The sequence below is a fragment of the Carassius gibelio genome, chromosome A23, assembly GCF_023724105.1.
Source record: "Carassius gibelio isolate Cgi1373 ecotype wild population from Czech Republic chromosome A23, carGib1.2-hapl.c, whole genome shotgun sequence".
Taxonomy (NCBI): domain Eukaryota; kingdom Metazoa; phylum Chordata; class Actinopteri; order Cypriniformes; family Cyprinidae; genus Carassius; species Carassius gibelio.
In genome coordinates, this window is record NC_068393.1 from 19,559,437 (window position 1) to 19,578,096 (window position 18,660).

Below are 18,660 nucleotides of genomic sequence, written 5' to 3' on the forward strand. Positions count from 1 at the left end.
TGTGAACTACGGGTTCAGCACGCTCTCGGAAGCTTCGTGTGTTGGCGAGACGGCGCTTCAGCGGCGGTCGTTCCTGTGTCGAGTGGATTTGCACACTTCAGGTTGCACTACCCCTGTCGTGTTGCAAGCGGCCATCCCCCCTGTGCGCCTCAGCACTGAAAGAGCATTTCCTAAAAGAGCAAATTCTCTCTAAAAGAGCTTCACGGGTGCGTCTTTGTAAAGACGACGGATCGTCCTTATAAGGATGCCGTTTCACCCGTGCGTTTCTGGGTGCGGTCGTTACCTGGCACCGGGTGATGGTCACGATCGCTGCCTCACGTGTCTGGGCGTCGAGCACGCTGAGGTGGCTTTCGTGGATGAGTCATGTTCTCACTGCGGGAATATGACCATCTCGGAGCTGCAAACCAGGCTCCGCTACCTTCAGGGGGGCGGAGTCCCGTTGCCGCGGCCGCGATCTGGGGCTCGTTCTGGCGGCCGACAGACGAGAACCACTTCCGGCAGTAGCGCGAGTGGTTTGAGGATCACAGTGGTGGCAAACCCCGCAGGGAACCAACCCTCTGGGGACCATCACTCCTCTAGCACCTCCGATCCAGTGGAGCAACCCACGGAACGCGCTGGGCCCTCTTCAAGGAGCGTACCAGCGGTATCCAGTGGGACTCCCCCCGACCAGATGTCGATCTCAGCATCGGAGGGAGAGCTGTCGGATCACGGTTCGGTTGCGCTACCGTCCTCTGGGATGGTGACAAAGCCTGATTCGGATCCCGAAGTGGCAGCTATGCTTTCCCGGGCCGCCGAGAGGGTAGGGCTCGAGTGGAATCCCCCACCGCGTCCCGAGCCCTCACGGCTGGATGATTGGTTTCTCGGGGTGGTGCGCGCTGGTTCTCAGCGCCCCACCCCAGTGCCTTTCTTTCCGAAAGTGCATGACGAGCTCACCAAGTCGTGGATAGCACCTTTTACTGCCAGAAACCAGCCGGTGGGCTCCTCCTCCCTCACCACCCTCGAGGGCGGTGCAGCGAAGGGGTATTCAGGAATCCCGTCGGTGGAGCGGGCGGTAGCGATGCAATTGTGTCCTAAGTCCGCCGCCTCCTGGCGTGGAGACCCGGTGCTCCCTTCCCGGGCCTGTAGGCACTCGTCTGGTCTGACCGGCAGTGCCTATGTGGCTTGCGGGGAAGCTGCTTCCGCCTTACACGCTATGGCGTTACTGCAGGTGCACAAGGCTAAGGCACTGAAAGACCTGCACGAGGGTGGTCACGATCCAGCGCTTCTGGAAGAGCTCCGAACCGCCACTGACCTTGCGCTTCGAGCGACGAAGGTCACCGCGAGTTCGCTGGGTCGTGCGATGTCCACATTAGTGGTCCAGGAGCGCCATCTGTGGCTGGGTCTGGCAGACATGAGGGACACCGACAAGGTCCGGTTTCTCAATGCCCCTGTGTCCCAGACCGGCCTCTTCGGCGACACAGTCGAGATTTTGGCCCAGCAATTCTCGGCTGCCCAGAAGCAGACTGAGGCGATCCGACACATCCTGCCCCGGCGGGCAGCTGCTGCTATCTCCACCCACCCGCCGGCTGCAGTGCCCCAGCCTGCTCGTCGCCGAGGGCAGCCCCCTGCATCCGCCCCTGCTCACGCGTCGCATCTGCAGCAGCCTCCAAGTGGTGCCGTTGAGCTGGGCACAGGCAGGCTGCCCCTCCCGTCCTGGCCCCCGTCAAACCTGACGGTAAGCAGAAGAGCAAGAGGCCCTGGGACGGGTGACCCAGAGAGAGGTAGCTGCTTTCTGGGGGATGGTGTAGGCACCTCTCCCTCCCCTGGAGGAGGGCCAGGCGGAGAATTTGGAAATCTCGACAGGAGAGTAGTTTCCTCCCTCTCTGGGTCCCAGGAGGGCACGGAGAGTTGCGGACGGCCAAGCTCCGGACCTCACTCATCCTCCTCCTTCGCCAGATGGCAGCTGCGGGCGGTTCGAGAGCGTCAACAAAGGCCCTACTCACGCACCCTCTGCCAACCCGTGGAACCAGGTGAGCCCTGCACCCCACACTCGCACCACACTCCGGCCTGCTCACAAGCCGCCCGAGTTGGGCCCCTGTGTTCCACCTCGCTGCCCCACTGCGGGTACGGCTGTGGTTCTGCTGGTCCCGCTTGTACGGTTCTTAGGCGCCTGGTCAGCGCTACCCAGCCCGTCTCGCTGGCTTCTGCGAACCATCAGCCTCGGCTATGCGATTCAGATCGCCCGGCTTCCCCCCAAGCTCTGCGGTGTCCGCTTCACTACAGTGGAAGCGTCCGATGCCCCTGTCTTGCAGAAAGAGATCGCAGTCCTACTGGCGAAGGCCGCGATAGAGCCGGTCCCTCCAGCCGATATGAGGAAGGGGCTTTACAGCCCGTACCTCATTGTACCCAAGAAAAGCGGTGGGTTACGACCGGTCTTGGATCTGCGAGTTTTGAATCGGGCCCTCTATCGGCTACAGTTCAAAATGTTGACACAGAAACGCATTTTCAGGTGCGTCCGTCCCCAAGATTGGTTTGCAGCGATCGACCTGAAGGACGTGTACTTTCATGTGTCCATACTTCCGCGCCACAGACCTTTTCTGCGGCTTGCGTTCGAAGGACTAGCATATCAGTACAAGGTCCTGCCCTTCCGGCTGTCCCAGTCTCCCTGTGTCTTCACGGAAGTCACGGAGGCAGCTCTCGTTCCTCTCAGAGAGCAGAGTGTTCGCATTCTCAATTGGCTGATACTAGCACAGTCTCGAGATCAGTTGTGCGAGCACAGGGATGTGGTGCTCCGGCACCTGAGCCTGTTGGGCCTTCAGGTCAGCTGGGAAAAGAGCAAACTCTCACCATTGCAGAGGATCTCTTTTCTCGGTATGGAGTTGGATTCGGTCGAACAGACAGCACGCCTCACAGAGGAACGTGCGCGGTCGGTGCTAGCCTGCTTGAATACGTCCAAGAGCAGGACGGCGGTCCCACTGAAACTCTTTCAGAGGCTCCTGGGGCATATGGTGGCCACAGCGGCACTTACACCGCTCGGCCTATCACATATGAGACCGCTCCGGCACTGGCTTTATGGCCGAGTCCCGAGGTGGGCGTGGAAGCGCGGCACTCACCGGGTCCAAGTTACACCGGCCTGTCGCCAAACCCTCACTCCGTGGTCAGATCTGGCATTCCTATGGGCAGGGGTGCCCCTAGAGCAGATCTCCAGGCATGCTGTGGTTTACACGCATGCCTCCACCACCGCCGGGGGGGCCACGTACAACGGGCATGCAGTCTCAGGGGTTTGGACGGGCCCGCAGCTGCAGTGGCACATCAATTGCCTAGAGTTGTTAGCAACGCACCTTGCCTTGAACCGTCTCAAAGGTCTCTTACAAGGCAAGCCTGTGCTGGTCCGATTGGACAACACTGCGACTGTTGCGTACATCAACCACCAAGGTGGTCTGCGCTCTCGTCGCATCTTGCAACTCGCCCGCCACCTCCTCCTTTGGAGTCAGAAGGTTCTGAGGTCACTTCGTGCTGTTCACATTCCAGGCCTGCTCAGTCGTACAGCCGACGAGCTGTCTTGAGCAATGCTCCCGGGAGAATGGCGACTCCATCCCCTGATGGTCCAGCTGATTTGGAGGCGGTTCAGAGCCGCTCAGGTAGACCTGTTTGCTGCTCCAGAGACCTCTCACTGCCAGGCTTTCTACTCCCTGACCGAGGGAACTCTCGGCACGGACGCACTGGCACACAGCTGGCCGCGGGACCTACGCAAGTATGCGTTTCCCCCAGTGAGCCTTCTCGCACAGACGTTGTGCAAAGTCCAGGAGGACGAGGAGCAAGTCTTACTAGTAGCGCCATATTGGCCTACTCGGACCTGGTTCCCCGAACTAGTGCTCCTCTCGACAGCCCCTCCTTGGCTGGTTCCTCTGAGGAGGGATTTACTGACTCAGAGACGGGGCACCATTTGGCACCCGCGTCCAGACCTTTGGAAACTCCATGTTTGGTCCCTGGACGGGACGCGGAGGTTCTAGGTGACCTACCCCAAGAGGTAGTTAACACCATCACTTCGGCAAGAGCACCGTCTACGAGACACGCCTATGCCTTGAAGTGGAACCTGTTCGTTGAGTGGTGTTCTTCTCGCCGAGAAGACCCCCGAAGATGCCCGATTGCGGCCGTGCTATCCTTTTTGCAGCAAGGGTTGGAGCGAAGGCTGTCTCCCTCCACCCTCAAAGTCCAGGTTGCCGCTATTGCTGCGTACCATGACCCTGTGAATGGGAAGTCTTTGGGTAAGCATGACCTCATCATCAGGTTTCTTAGAGGGGCCAGGAGGTTAAATCCATCCCGGCCCCCCTGTATACCCTCTTGGGACCTGTCTCTAGTGCTTAAATCACTACAGCAGGGCCCATTCGAGCCTTTGCATTCAGTTGAGCTAAAGTTTCTTTCATTGAAAACTGTGCTCCTGCTTGCACTGGCCTCCATCAAGAGGGTAGGGGACCTGCATGCATTTTCGGTCAACGATTCGTGCCTAGAGTTCGGGCCGGCTGACTCCCAGGTAATCCTGAGGCCCCGGCCTGGCTACGTGCCCAAGGTTCCCACTACACCCTTCAAAGACCAAGTGGTGAACCTGCAAGCGCTGCCCCTGGAGGAGGCGGACCCAGCCCTGGCTTTGCTTTGTCCTGTTCGAGCATTAAGGTGCTACGTGGACCGGACGCAAAGCTTCAGGACCTCAGACCAGCTCTTTGTCTGTTACGGAGGCCGGCAGAAGGGGAATGCCGTCTCTAAGCAGAGGATGGCCCACTGGATTGTGGATGCCATAACCCTGGCTTATCAGGCTCAGGATGTGCCCTGCCCGTTCAGGCTTCGAGCTCACTCAACTAGAAGTGTTGCATCCTCCTGGGCGCTGGCTCGTGGCGCCTCGCTGACAGATATTTGTAGAGCTGCGGGCTGGGCGACCCCTAACACGTTCGCTAGGTTCTATAGCCTTCGTGTAGAGCCGGTATCCTCCTGTGTTCTCACCTCAAACGGGTAGTGGCACTGAGAGGCCCCGGTTAGTGTCGGCTTGCTAAAACTGCTCCAGAGTGTCCGAACTGTAGACCCTGTTGAGTTCCTCCATCACCCTAGGCAGCTGGACGCGGCGGAACGTCCGGCGCCAGGCCTTCATGATGAATCCGTGAGAACCATGGAAGGCTGGGCTCCATATTGAGACCTAAGCGGTACTCGTATGTGTATAGTCCACGGTATAGCCTTAGAGCCCGTGTTTCCCCGGCAGACTTCTGCCTTCCCAAGAGGGTTTTAATCATCTCAAATTTCTCCGTATACTCCTAAACGGATGCTATATGTGTATTTGCCTCCGAGACCTCCTTCGGGAAGGATGGGGCTTCCGCAGCGTCCCGGCTCCAAGCGGACCGGGTACGTTTTCCCAGTGTTATCCAATCTCACCCAGTGAGGTAGTGCTTTGACAATGGTGAGTGGAGCTACTTGTTCTGAGCCCTGGCCTACACCTAATAGGGGCGCAGGCGGCTCGCACAGGGCACTGGAAGGGGCAGCACCCATGGCGCTTTGATAGGGATCCCATATTCGTCGGTCATCCGACGTGGCGTCGAGAGTGACCGACTGAAAGGGAACGTCTCGGTTACGTATGGTAACCCTCGTTCCCTGAAGGAGGGAACGGAGACGCCACGTCCCGTCGCCATGGTTGCTGTACCGCCGCTGAGCTGCCGGGTTCCCGGCTCGGCTCCTCAGCGAAAAACTGGTATGCATTGCACCTGCTGCCCTCTTATACTCACGCAGTGATCAGCGGCAGCTGGATGCAATAATTGCATGCCAATGTGCATTGGCTCGTTTAGTTTACACTCGAAGTAGATTGGTCTATCGAAGCGATATCCCATATTCGTCGGTCATCCGACGTGGCGTCTCCGTTCCCTCCTTCAGGGAACGAGGGTTACCATACGTAACCGAGACGTTACTGTGATATAATGTGATGATTAAGGTGATGGTATGGCAATAATGGTGAAAATGTGATGATGACAATGTCCATGTTATGGTGATGGTGATATGATGATGTAATAATGCTGAATGCATGCCCATTGTGATTATGTGATAATGGTATTTTTTTAGGTGATGGGTAATAATGTGAGGAAGATGGTGATTGTGATCGTAGTGATATGATGGTGATGTTGGTAATTAAAGTGATGATAATATGATGTTATTGTGATGTGGCACGAAGTTGGTGATGATTTTGTGATGGTGACTATAAGTGTTGGTGGTTATGCTGATGTTATGATGAATTGTATGATGATGGTAGTGATGATGAAGGTGAGGATGTCATGGTGGTAATTGTGGTGATGAAGGTGAAGGTGTTGATGATGAAGCAGCTTGTGAATGTCACACTAGGACAAAGCATGTTTGTGCCAAAAGCAGGGGGCATAAAGGTAACCTTCCTCTGCTTTACACTCGACTGCAGCTACATCCAGAGAGAGAGAGAGAGAGAGAGAGAGAGAGAGAGAGAGAGAGAGAGAGAGAGATTCAGTCTCACCTCTGCAGGATGTTAGCGTCTAGTGACTCTAGGTCAGAGGTTAGATGTTTCACAGGTTGAATGTTTATCTCATACATGATTTATCAGCAATACTGTACATTAACAAATGGTTTGTGTCATAGACGGAGGGTTAACCAACTCCAGGGTAAGGCTAAAAGTAGCTTTATATTAGTGTAATCTATCAAATACACACATCATGCTGCCTTTTAGACAAGTACCCAATATAAAATAATAATAAAATCATTTTACTACAACTGAAATGTATTTATAATATATTATTGATTTTCATAATCCCTGACTTCAGTCTAGCAAGAGTTTAAGCACTCTCAAAAAAACTCCCGTTATAATCATTGAAGCTGTCAAAATACTGTACAAATAATCTCTTACTTACATCGTACATACATCTGCACTTTGTTGTTTATGATGAGAGAATATGCGAGAGCAGAATAAACAAAACTTTCAGCGATGATTCATCTGAAGGCCTCTGATTGGCCACTGCATTCATTAACTCAACAGAATCGCGTGTGATTGGTTAAAATGCTCAAAACTGTAAAGCGCTTAAATATTTCTGCCTGATAGCGATCGTTCATCACAGAGATGTCTATGACGTCTGCAATTGAATCTGCAAGACGTAATCTTTAAAGTGTTTGCTCATCTGCAATACATCTATAGATCGTTTCCTATCAGATGTCAAATAGACGGTTAGAAGACATCTTGAAATAGGTCTTTCAGAGCCTCCTGGTTACCATCCGTCTACATTAAACTCCTTCATTCTGCTCTGTAGAGGTTAAAACAGCACAGGACCATCATGAGATTCCCAGGGTCCTCAACTGTAAATTAAAAACTGAAGGAAAATACAAATTATCTATTAGGTCGGCACAGAGAATTTAGCATTGTGAGGTTTATTAATCTTCCAGATCAGTTATAATGAGGGCAATTATTGCATCTGTGGGTTAATCATTCGCTGATTTAATCAACCTTACTCTGGTTTTATTGGGCTTTGAGGACATGCTTTCATCACATCTCCTCCCGTATAAAAAACATGCTCTTTTTTTATAATTACTCAACACAAACCTGTGGCTTTTTTGCATATATACACGGCAATACCATGTTTTTGGATGCATACTATGTTGTTATCATTATATTATCTGAAGGACCATGGTATTGGCATCTAATGTCACTAGTTAGACAGTACATTTAAACCTTAGACCATTGGTCTCAAACTCAATTCCTGGAGGGCCACAGCTCTGCACATTTTTGCTCAAACCCTAAACAAACACACCTGATCCAGCTAAACAAACTCTTCAGGACTACTAGAAACTTCCAAGCAGGTGTGACCACTGCCTTAGACTGTATAAAAAAAGGTTTATCAAACCCCTGTTTGATAAGGGCGCTACCTTCTGGTCACCAATGTATTTACAGCACTGACATTCAGCGTTTTCATTATGCAATTTGCTCTTTTAATTTGACTCTATATAGACGAATACAGTCAGATACAATAATAATTTCTCAAATATTTCTTACAGTATTGATAAACTTAATCACTTTCATGGTTTGAGAGACTGGAAGATTTCAACTCAACTCTTGAACTCTAAGCAACTGAACTGCAGTGTCAAACTGTTTAAAATAGAAATTAATTAAAGCTCGATCATGGTGTACCTTTGCATCTAAGATATATTTATTTTTTATACTAATTGAATGTTTCAGCTGGGTCAGTTCGGGAGTTCAGAGCGAGAATCATTTCTGGAGTTCGGAGCGTGAATCATTTGAATCAGTTTGGGAGTTCGGAGCGGGTTTGCAAATCATTTTGCGAATCAACAGTGTGATTGGTTAAAATGCTCAACACTGTAAAACGCTTAAATATTTCTGTCTGATAGCGATTGTTCATCACAGAGATGTCTATATGACGTCTGCATTTGCATCTGCAGGATATAATCTTTAAAGTGTTTGCGATGCAAAGATTTGATGTTAAAAACATCTTAATAATGGATTCGTTTCTTACAAAAATGTTCTTCAATTCAATTCAAGTTTATTTGTATAGCGCTTTTTACAAAACAAATCGTTACAAAGCAACTTTACAGAAAATTATGTTTCTACAATATTTAGTAGTAGCTAGTAGTTTGTGCACATTTGACAGGATTTTAGAAAAAATAAAAATAATAATAATAATACAAGACGTAGTCAGCTAGACAATGAACTATCAATATTATTAATTAAGTTATTATATGATTCAGTCACACATTTAGCAATAATTGTTAGTTCTGTTTGTTCATTCAGGGTTAGCATCATCTGAGGTCCTCTGAGGGTCAGCATCATCTCTTCTCAGGTGTTCTGGATCCAGACTGGAGCTTGTGTAAAACCTAGTTACCACGGGATGTGAATCCCGTGGCGAAACATAGAAACAAAATAGAGACATCATTAGCATAGCTGCTGATCCAACAAAGTAAAATTAGTTTAACCCAAGCTAATGAATAAAAATGCACCTTTGATCAGATGCAACTACACTCACAAATAAAAGATACATTATTCGAATGCTTGGCGAAAGAGATGTGTTTTTAATATAGATTTAAACAGAGAGAGTGTGTCTGAACCCCGAACATTATCAGGAAGGCTATTCCAGAGTTTGGGAGCCAAATGTGAAAAAGCTCTACCTCCTTCAGTGGACTTTGCTATCCTAGGAACTACTAAAAGTCCAGCGTTTTGTGACCTTAGGGTGCGTGATGGGTTGTAACGTGGTAGAAGGCTAGTTAGGTACGCAGGAGCTAAACCATTTAGGGCCTTATAGGTAAGTAATGATAATTTGTAATTGATACGGAACTTAATAGGTAGCCAGTGCAGAGACTGTAAAATTGCGTTAATATGATCATATTTTCTTGACCTCATAAGGACTCTAGCTGCTGCATTTTGGACTACCTGTAGCTTGTTTATTGACGAAGCAGGACAACCACCTAGAAGTGCATTACAATAGTCCAGTCTAGAGGTCATGAATGCATAAACTAGCTTTTCTGCATCAGAAACAGATGACATGTTTTGTAGCTTGGCAATGTTTCTAAGATGGAAGAATGCAGTTTTTGTAACATTGGAAATATGATTTTCAAAAGACAAATTGCTGTCTAATATAACACCCAGATTTCTGACTGTAGAGGAAGTAACAGTACATCCGTCTAGTTGCAGATTGTAATCTACAAGATTCTGTGTAGTGTTTTTTGGTCCAATAATTAATATCTCTGTCTTATCCGAATTTAATTGGAGAAAATTATTTGTCATCCAATCTTTTACATTTTTTACACACTCTGTTAGCTTAGATAATTGGGAAGTTTCATCTGGTCTCGTTGAGATATATAGCTGAGTATCATCAGCATAACAGTGGAAGCTAATTCCGTATTTTCTAATAATATTACCAAGGGGCAACATGTATATTGAAAATAGAAGGGGGCCTAGGACGGATCCTTGTGGCTCTCCATATTTTACTGATGATAAATGAGATGACACCCCATTTAAATAAACAAAATGGTAGCGATCGGACAGGTAGGATCTAAACCATCTTAGAGCCTGCCCTTGAATACCTGTATAGTTTTGTAATTGATCTATGAGTATGTCATGATCTATGGTGTCGAACGCAGCACTAAGATCAAGTAAGACTAGAAATGAGATGCAGCCTTGATCTGACGCAAGGAGCAGGTCATTTGTAATTTTAACAAGTGCAGTTTCTGTGCTATGGTGGGGCCTTAAACCTGACTGAAATTCTTCATACAGATCATTTTTGTGCAGGAAGGTGCTCAATTGAGCAGACACAACTTTTTCAAAAATTTTTAGACATAAATGGAAGATTTGAAATAGGCCTGTAATTTGCCAGTACACTAGGATCTAGTTTTGGTTTCTTAATAAGAGGCTTGATAAAAATCTAGTGCATCTGAACCGGCTAAATTGAGAAGGGTGTAAGCTCGCACTTTTTTTGAATTGTTGGACAGTCCTGCTTTGCTGTACACATCCCATTCCCTCTTGAATTCAGCCATTTGTTTAGTGATATCATTGTCAAACATTAGTGTTTCTATGCATTGTAGATTTGTAAGCAATCACACTTCTAACTACATGTAGATGTGCGTGAAACAGAGGAACCATGTGAAAACTCTTTATGAACTCCGTTAATGTGGAACCAGCACTGACGTCCCCACTTACTCATCTCTAACCCCACATGTCCATCTCCAAATATACAGCTCACATGAACACATATGTGTGCAACACACACATATTCTATATTAATAAAACATAATTTGGTGGGTGTGTCAAAAATCTCAGCCCAATAAGCAGCAGCACATATTAATAAACCACACATATTAAAGAGACATGTCACACAATGTAATTAACATCCAAATAAATTCACAAGAGAAAGTATATTGTTTGCATGATTATTTACGTTAAAGGCAAAATAACTAAAATAATAAGAGCACAATTATAGATCTGGAGCATCTTTAAGTCTGTCTAAATATCATTTAGTAATTTCAATGTCTTTGAAATTTCAATCCTTTCTTTAGGAAGGTGTCCTAGACACTGATTAATGTAACATAAAAATACTATACATATTGGTATATTTTGCTATTGTATTGTGGAGTGACACTTTCATAAACGTTTCCATACTCCTCTGATTATATAATGGTAAACATTACAATAACATGAGCACAGCAGTGACCAGGGGCCCGTTCTTCGTACGTCGCTTATTACATCCGAGATCAAATGACACATCCAAGATGATATCATCGTGCTAATCCTGATCCGGCTAATTGGGTTCTTCGAACACACCTGTTGTGTATGATTAGTATCGCTAGTTATCTGAGATAATTGCGCGTTCATGTGTTGGCTTAAAAGGGGATATGTATCGATACTCGAAACCATGATCAGCAGTGCAGTGATTGGCTGGTGGCAAGCAGTGTTGCCAGATTGGACTAAAGATTTCCAGCCCAACTACAGTTTAAAACCCGCCCATTTAAAAAAATACCAGCCCAAAATACATACTGTTATTAAAACTGCTATAGAATAAAACACACCATTGGTTTTCTTATTTAACAACCAGACTAACAAATCGCACATCGGAGAGCACGAGGCTCGCCCCAACTATATCCAGTGCATCTTTTTTTTTATATATATATATATATATATATATATATATATATATAAATGATAATTTTAATAAAACACAAGGTCTACATCGGAAACCTCAGAAGGGGACAACATTTTTTATTGTTCTTGTACTACTATTGTCAGAACTACAGTTCTTTTCTAATAGGCCAATTCTCATATCATTTCATTATACTTTTCTTTTTGTTTTAGTAGGCTACTTACAAATTTGTGCTTAATTACCAACTAATTATTTTTTTATATTATCATTATTAAAATTATTATTATTATTATTTAACTTATAGACCATTGGGCGAATCAACATGAACTCTCGTTTTTTTGCCTTCTTTTAATTTTAAATAAAATAATGACTGAACGATACACTGAATCGGCATCAGCTATTACGTTTCATAAATGATCAAACATCAGAAGTGTACATCAAAATAAAACTGTAGGCTAATAGAATAAACATGCTTACCTTTTAATATGAAGTTAACGTAAATAATCCCCGCAGAACTGATGAAAACGTCTTTATTATAGAACAATTCTAGAACTATTTAATGATAGGACCAACTTTGTACAGTCACAACCAGTTTGATTAATAGATTGTTGAGTCAAATCTCTCCAGCAACTGCCTGGGAGGTTTAAATGTTGCCAAAGTAAACCCATTTCTGACCAGGCCAGTGCGCACATCCATGATGCTGGAGAGTAAAGGTAGTCCCGTGCGATTCCTAGTGTCATCTTTTAAAAGCGAGACGAGGGAAAATGCCCGCTCAACATGGGCATTGGAAACAGGCAGAACAAGAAGTCTTATGGCACCTTGTGCCAATTCCTGGAAACACTTGTGCCCCCCTGCATCTTTAAACGCTTCGACTTCGAGCCAAAACTTGTCAATGTCCTGATCATCAGAGAAGTTTGCGGTTGCGACATTCCTCCACTGCGTTTCTAATGTACCAATGGGGCACGAGAAAAGATCAGCTGGCAAGTCCTTTACTCCAGGCCTATTTATAGTGGACATAACAGATTTCGGGCAGAAGAGCTCCAGTTTGCTCAGGATTTCCATTGAAGCAGGTAAACGCAATTGGTACTGCTTTACAAGTTCTTTTAGAAAATCCATACAACGCGAAGAAATTATCTCCTTCATGTCTGGGGCTAGCCTACTTTCCTTCAGTTTGTCCATAAATGTGGTACCCAGGTCCGCATCCAGAGGGGATAGGAATATGCCAGACTGTGTGAGGTCAAGTTCACGGAGCTGCTTGTGATTACGCAAGACGCTCGGTTTGAGAATGCGTCTCACAGTTGTCGTGTACAGCCTTTCCAAGTCTCTCAACACACAGAGAGAGTTTCCTGTTTCTAATTGAAAGCATTTATTTACAGCTTTGATTTCCATCAGAACAGGCTGAAGAAAGTACATGTAAAGGAGATTCGTTTTGTCATTGTACATTTCCTTTAAAAGCCGAGCAGTATAGCAGTGATCTGTACTTGAAGCCATGTTAAAGTGCAGTGTGAGGGCATCTTTTTGATCCACAATGCGGTTAATGCAGTCACCCATCACAAGCCAACGGGTACAGCTTGGACTTATTAATTTCAAGGGGCAGCCCCCGTTATTGATAGTCTCATATATGTTCTTGTACTCATACTGCCGCTTTGCTGAATGTGCGAACCAGTTGTAGGTTTCTCTAAACATGTATTCTATGTTGCTTGGAAGAAGCTGCATTGCTTTATTTGCAACAATGTCAAGCGAATGGCAAACACAGCGAATAAGCTGCAGGTTTGGCTGTATTTGTTTAAGTAGGGTAAAAACCGAGTGGTTTTTTCCAACCATTACGCTAGCACCATCTGTGGCAATGCCCATCATGTTTTTAATCTGGAAACCGTTCTTCGATAGAAAAGCGACAACAGTGTCTGATATGGCTTTAGCATCAGCATCTGTCAGCTCTACAAGTCCAAGATATGTACTTACAAACCTGCTGTGTTTTTTTTGAGTGGTATTTCACACAAATGCAAAGAAGTTTGTTCACGGATATTTCAGTGCTTTCATCGAGATACAGGGAATTTGGAGAATCCCCAATATCCTCCACAAGTTATTCTCTGAAGTGTGGCGCGAGGATAGATTTGATGATGGCTGTACACTTTGTTCGGTGCATTTGGAATGTTCCCATCTCATTTTTCAAAAGGTCTGACAAATCGTCCACCGCATTTATTGAACCGTGACAAGCAATGTAAGCAGCGATTCTAATTTCACGGTGCTTTTGGTCATCTTTGATCGGACACTGCCCTGCTGCTCCCACTGACACAGTAAACGTTTTTATACTTGGTGCACAGCGCGATTTGTGTTTTTTTGTATTAGCATGTTCTTTCAAATCATTTAACTGTGCTCTGATTTCTGATTGACAGCATTTACAAAATGCCTTTGTATCATCACCTACCACAGGTGTATTCCATGTTTTTAAAGACTGGTCACTCTACCATTCCTTTCTGTAGGACTTTTTACATATAAAATTACAGTTAAATATGTTTTCATTGCACTATTAAGATACAAATGATACTTTCTGAAAGGTATGATGTCCCTTTTCTAAATAATAATTTTATGACAAATAAATATTTCAGTGAGTAAAACTGGCTGTGTCTAGACGGTTTCATCGGGCACACGCGCCTGGACCTAAGTTAACTTCCGTTCTGTGTTGTGTATATCGGTCTGGCTGCAGTGCCTTCTACAAACACAGTTAAAGCCAAGGTGAGGAGTAGACTGAAGTTGGGCTCAGTTGGTTGTGCTGTGTGATGTGTTTCCCATACATTTATTTATTTTTGGAGACTCACCACAATTTTAAAACTGATTTTTTTTTTCAAAAAGACTTCATTGAGTAACGTTAAGTATTGCACGTTTAATAATAATAATTCCTTACATTTATATGTTTAAATATCAAAGCGGGGCACAGGTGTTTTTATATCGCTGTATTTCTGAAGGAGGACTTGCATGTTATATGCCTGATAAAGCAGCTTGTGAGCGTACCAGCTCTGCTTCGTTTACAGCTGTTACTGGGGAAACCTCTATTTCTCGCGCTTTATGTCTATGCTTTAAAACATCTACTGTTGGCAAATAATGAATTGCATTTTCATTAAGTCCGCCTGATCCACGCAGCAAACATTTTGTTTGTTATCAAAAAATATCTACTCTAGAGGGACTTGGCTCTTGTTATTGATTCTATTTGGAAGTCTACCGGAAGTTAAGTTAGGTCCACAAAAGCGCTCATGCGCAGTAACGTTTGTTTATGTTGTTGCCGTTGAAACCGTCTATAGTAGGCTGTGTCTATAGTAGCATTTTTTATATTATTTTAAAATATTTTTTAATATAATTTAATAAAATAATCTTTTCAATTATTATTTTAAATTATTGTCCCTTGATCAGTACGATACTCTTGTAATAAAGTAGCGGTGGTAGCAGACATATTTTGAGTATCAGTTCTTGTTGAAAAGAAGCGATTTAGAACTGAGTTAGCGACATACGAAGAACAGGCCCCAGCAATAAAGATAAGACTAATACTCACAATAAAAGTAATAAGATCATATAGCCATAAAACTGTCTCGGAGGAAAGTGGATTATTTTTCACCTGAAAAGTTTGCGAGGCAAACTTATTGAGAATGAGAAGTTGTCGTCATAGCACAAAGCCCCTCCCTCGATATCACGTTCTCCTCCATGTTGGAAGCAGAAAAACAGCGGAAGCACAAACAGGATCTTTACATGTTTTGTTAAGAGGAGGTTCTCGCAATTCTGCACTGTTTTACCATGCCTGGAAGTTACTGCTACGTTAAAAACTGCTGCAGTACCTCACACGATACAAATGGAAAACATAGGAACAATGGAATACAGTTTTTTTTAGGTTACACCAAGCGCAAAACAGCGGTATTTGGAGAAGCTCTCAAGCGGCACAGAGACCTGGACCATTTACCTCCACGCACACATATGGACATTAATGGGAATTATATTTTTTTGGTTTAAGTTACTACACAATGCAGGAGTTTAAAAGCCACAAGTCTTTGGAAAGTTACAAGGCTTTCTGCTATGGCTGGGTCCATCAACAGAAGGTGAAGAAAACAGTGTTGTACTGGCCAAAGTAAGTTTATTCACATGCGTTTTAGTGTATTGTAATTACATTGCATTTAGAATGCACTTCTTGACCAAAATGACAAAGTAATTAACTGCGACTGAACACTAGATTGTAACGAGATGTTCAATGTATACGAACGTTTCCAACATGTTTTGATGTAGGCTAAAGCTGTGTATGTTTAGTTATAATTTGATTTTAACCCAATGACACATACTGTACCAGGTTTTTTTTGTTGGGGGCTGCAAAGTGGACAAACCAGTTCTGGGTTAGCTAGGGTAGTTAAATGTGTGATTGCAAGATGTCCGGGTTAGATTAAAGTCATTAATGGAATGCAAAGTGACTTACATCGTAAACAATATAATTCCCAATATCCATATGTGTGCATGAGGTAAATTGTTCAGGTCTCTGAGCCGCTGCAGGGAGCTGCCTGAGAGCTTCTCCAAACACTGCTGTTTTGCGCTTGGTGTGAGCTTGTTCCTGTAAGGTCCCCTTTCTTTCGCCTTATGTTTTTGCATTGCTTTACTTGCTTCCTTTTCTTTCGCGTATTCGTAGATCCGCCTCGATCTGTTCCGCCGACAAAATAAATGCGCAAAAATGAAAGCGCTCTGAAATGTTTAGTCGCGCTTCTGTGAAGTTCTGAAGGCATTACCCCTGGCAACAGATAACATATCCTGCCATCAGGGCCGACCGGCTCAGACCCCTCCCAAATCAACCCAAATAGGCACGTGACTCCTCAATCTCAATAGGAACCACAGTTTCCACAAATCTCTTCACTTGATTAGGATGTTCACTTTTATTCTGGAAGGCAAGGGCAGTGACTGTAACATTGAGTTTGCAATATTAAACACGTATTCATATCGATTTCATCAGCCTCTGAATATTCTTCAAAAACAACACAGATATTGGCATTCTCAGCTGACACAGTTGCATCATCAGAACACCATCATTTCCGTTTTGGTTTTGCACCGTATTTGTCGGGGATGAACACAGCCCAGGTGAAGTGGTGTGATGTAAAGCAGTTCAACTTGTGTCCCCTTCCTACAAGTTACTCCGTGTGAGTTAGGGAATTCGCACTGGTGACAGACTATGAAGACTAGAGATTATCCGGCTAACAATATGAGGTTGTTTTCCAATATGATGTTCCTCCTTGTATTTCTGTGTTTGAATGGTAAGCATGTGCCGATTGATCAGTTACTTATTTATGCTTGTTACATTTGAGATGGTTGCTTATATTGACATTGAATACTTTCTAAAGGCATTGCTGCTGCTGGTGTTGATGAAGATGAGATTGAGTCGCGAGCTGTGTTTGAAGGAGGAAACCTCACCATCTCTTTTCACATTGAGGAGAGGGGTGATCCTCAGGTTTTGGTGACCCATCTCAGATGCTCCTCACAGGAACCGATAGAGCAGATGATCTGTCATAACAGAGACTGTGATAGGAAGTGCTGGAGATCCGGAGATTCTCTCACATCTGATGGACAGAATATAACTCTGATCCTGATGAACCTCAGCTACAATCAAACCGGGCTTTACAAGGTCCGCCAACTGAGCAACAGACATAAGGAAATCAAGATCTACAACCTCACAGTGTATCGTAAGTATTATTGTGACGCGTCGCGCTGTCTTTGATTTCCTGTCACGCGTGAATTATGAAATCTGTTGTAGTAGTTGCATCAGCATAACTTCGCAGAATAGCAAGAGGACAGCAGCACATATTTTGCCAGTTATGAGAGATATTTGTATGTTTTGATGCATTCTGACGCATGCAGGCATTTAAAAAGTTCGGGAACGCATAATAAATACATATCGCGACGAACAGTTTTTGTTTTGCTTGCGGTGAGCAGAAACACATCTGAACCTAGTGTGCTGTTAAAAAGGTGTCCTGCACGGTCATGCACCCAGGCTGGGGCCAACTCGATCTTCATTCATTTCTGCCCCTGCATCCATCCTTCGACCCTCCTCCAATATGACCTCTTCAACCACCGGAACAAAAGCCTGGACACAGGCATGGACCACTGCAGATGCTACATAGCCACCCTCACCACATGGGGCACTCCCATCCTAAATAGTCGGGGCAGAGGTCTCATTCACAGGCCACCTGGAGAGGGCATCATCATTTCCATTAGTCCGCCCCGGTCTGTATCGCACTTCAAACTGAAATCCTGCAAGCTGAGCTGCCCATCGCTGTTCCACTGCACCCAGATTTGCCGTATTCAGGTGAGCTAATGGATTGTTATCTGTGAAAACAGTAAAGGGAGACACAGCGAGATATTCCCGAAACTTTTCCACTATAGCCCATTTCAACGCCAGCAGTTCTAGTTTGAACGAGCTGTAGTTTTTATCACTTCTTTCTGCTGGACGAAGGCTTCGGCTTGCATAGGAAATCACCCTCTCCTTTCCATCTCACACCTGTGCCAGCAGTGCCCCCAAGCCTGTCTGACTGGCGTCAGTGTACAACAGAAATGGCAACTGAAAGTCTGCATAAGCCAGTATGGGTGCTTGTAGGAGATTCTCCTTTAAGTTTTTAAATGCCATGTCCTGTGCCTCTCCCCATACCCAGCAGTCTTGTTTACTTCTGGCCGGTCGGGTGCGTCGTTTTGATGTCCCCCACATCATAGAGTTCAGGGGTGCTGCAATTTGGGCAAAGTTATTAACAAAACGTCTATAGTAACCAGCTAAGCCCAGGAAAGCACGCAGCTGGGTGATATTCTGAGTAGTTGACCAGGTCTCCACTGCTCGCAATTTCTCTGGGTCTGGGGACACCCCTCCTTCTGCAATCACATGGCCTAGATAATGGACTTCATTCTGGAAGAGAAAACACTTAGTAGGTTTCACTTTCAAGCCAAAGTTCTCCAAGCGGCTGAAAACCAAGTCCAGGTGGGCAATGTGGGCCTCAAAAGAAGGGGAGAAGACAATTATATCATCCAAATAGAGCAACAA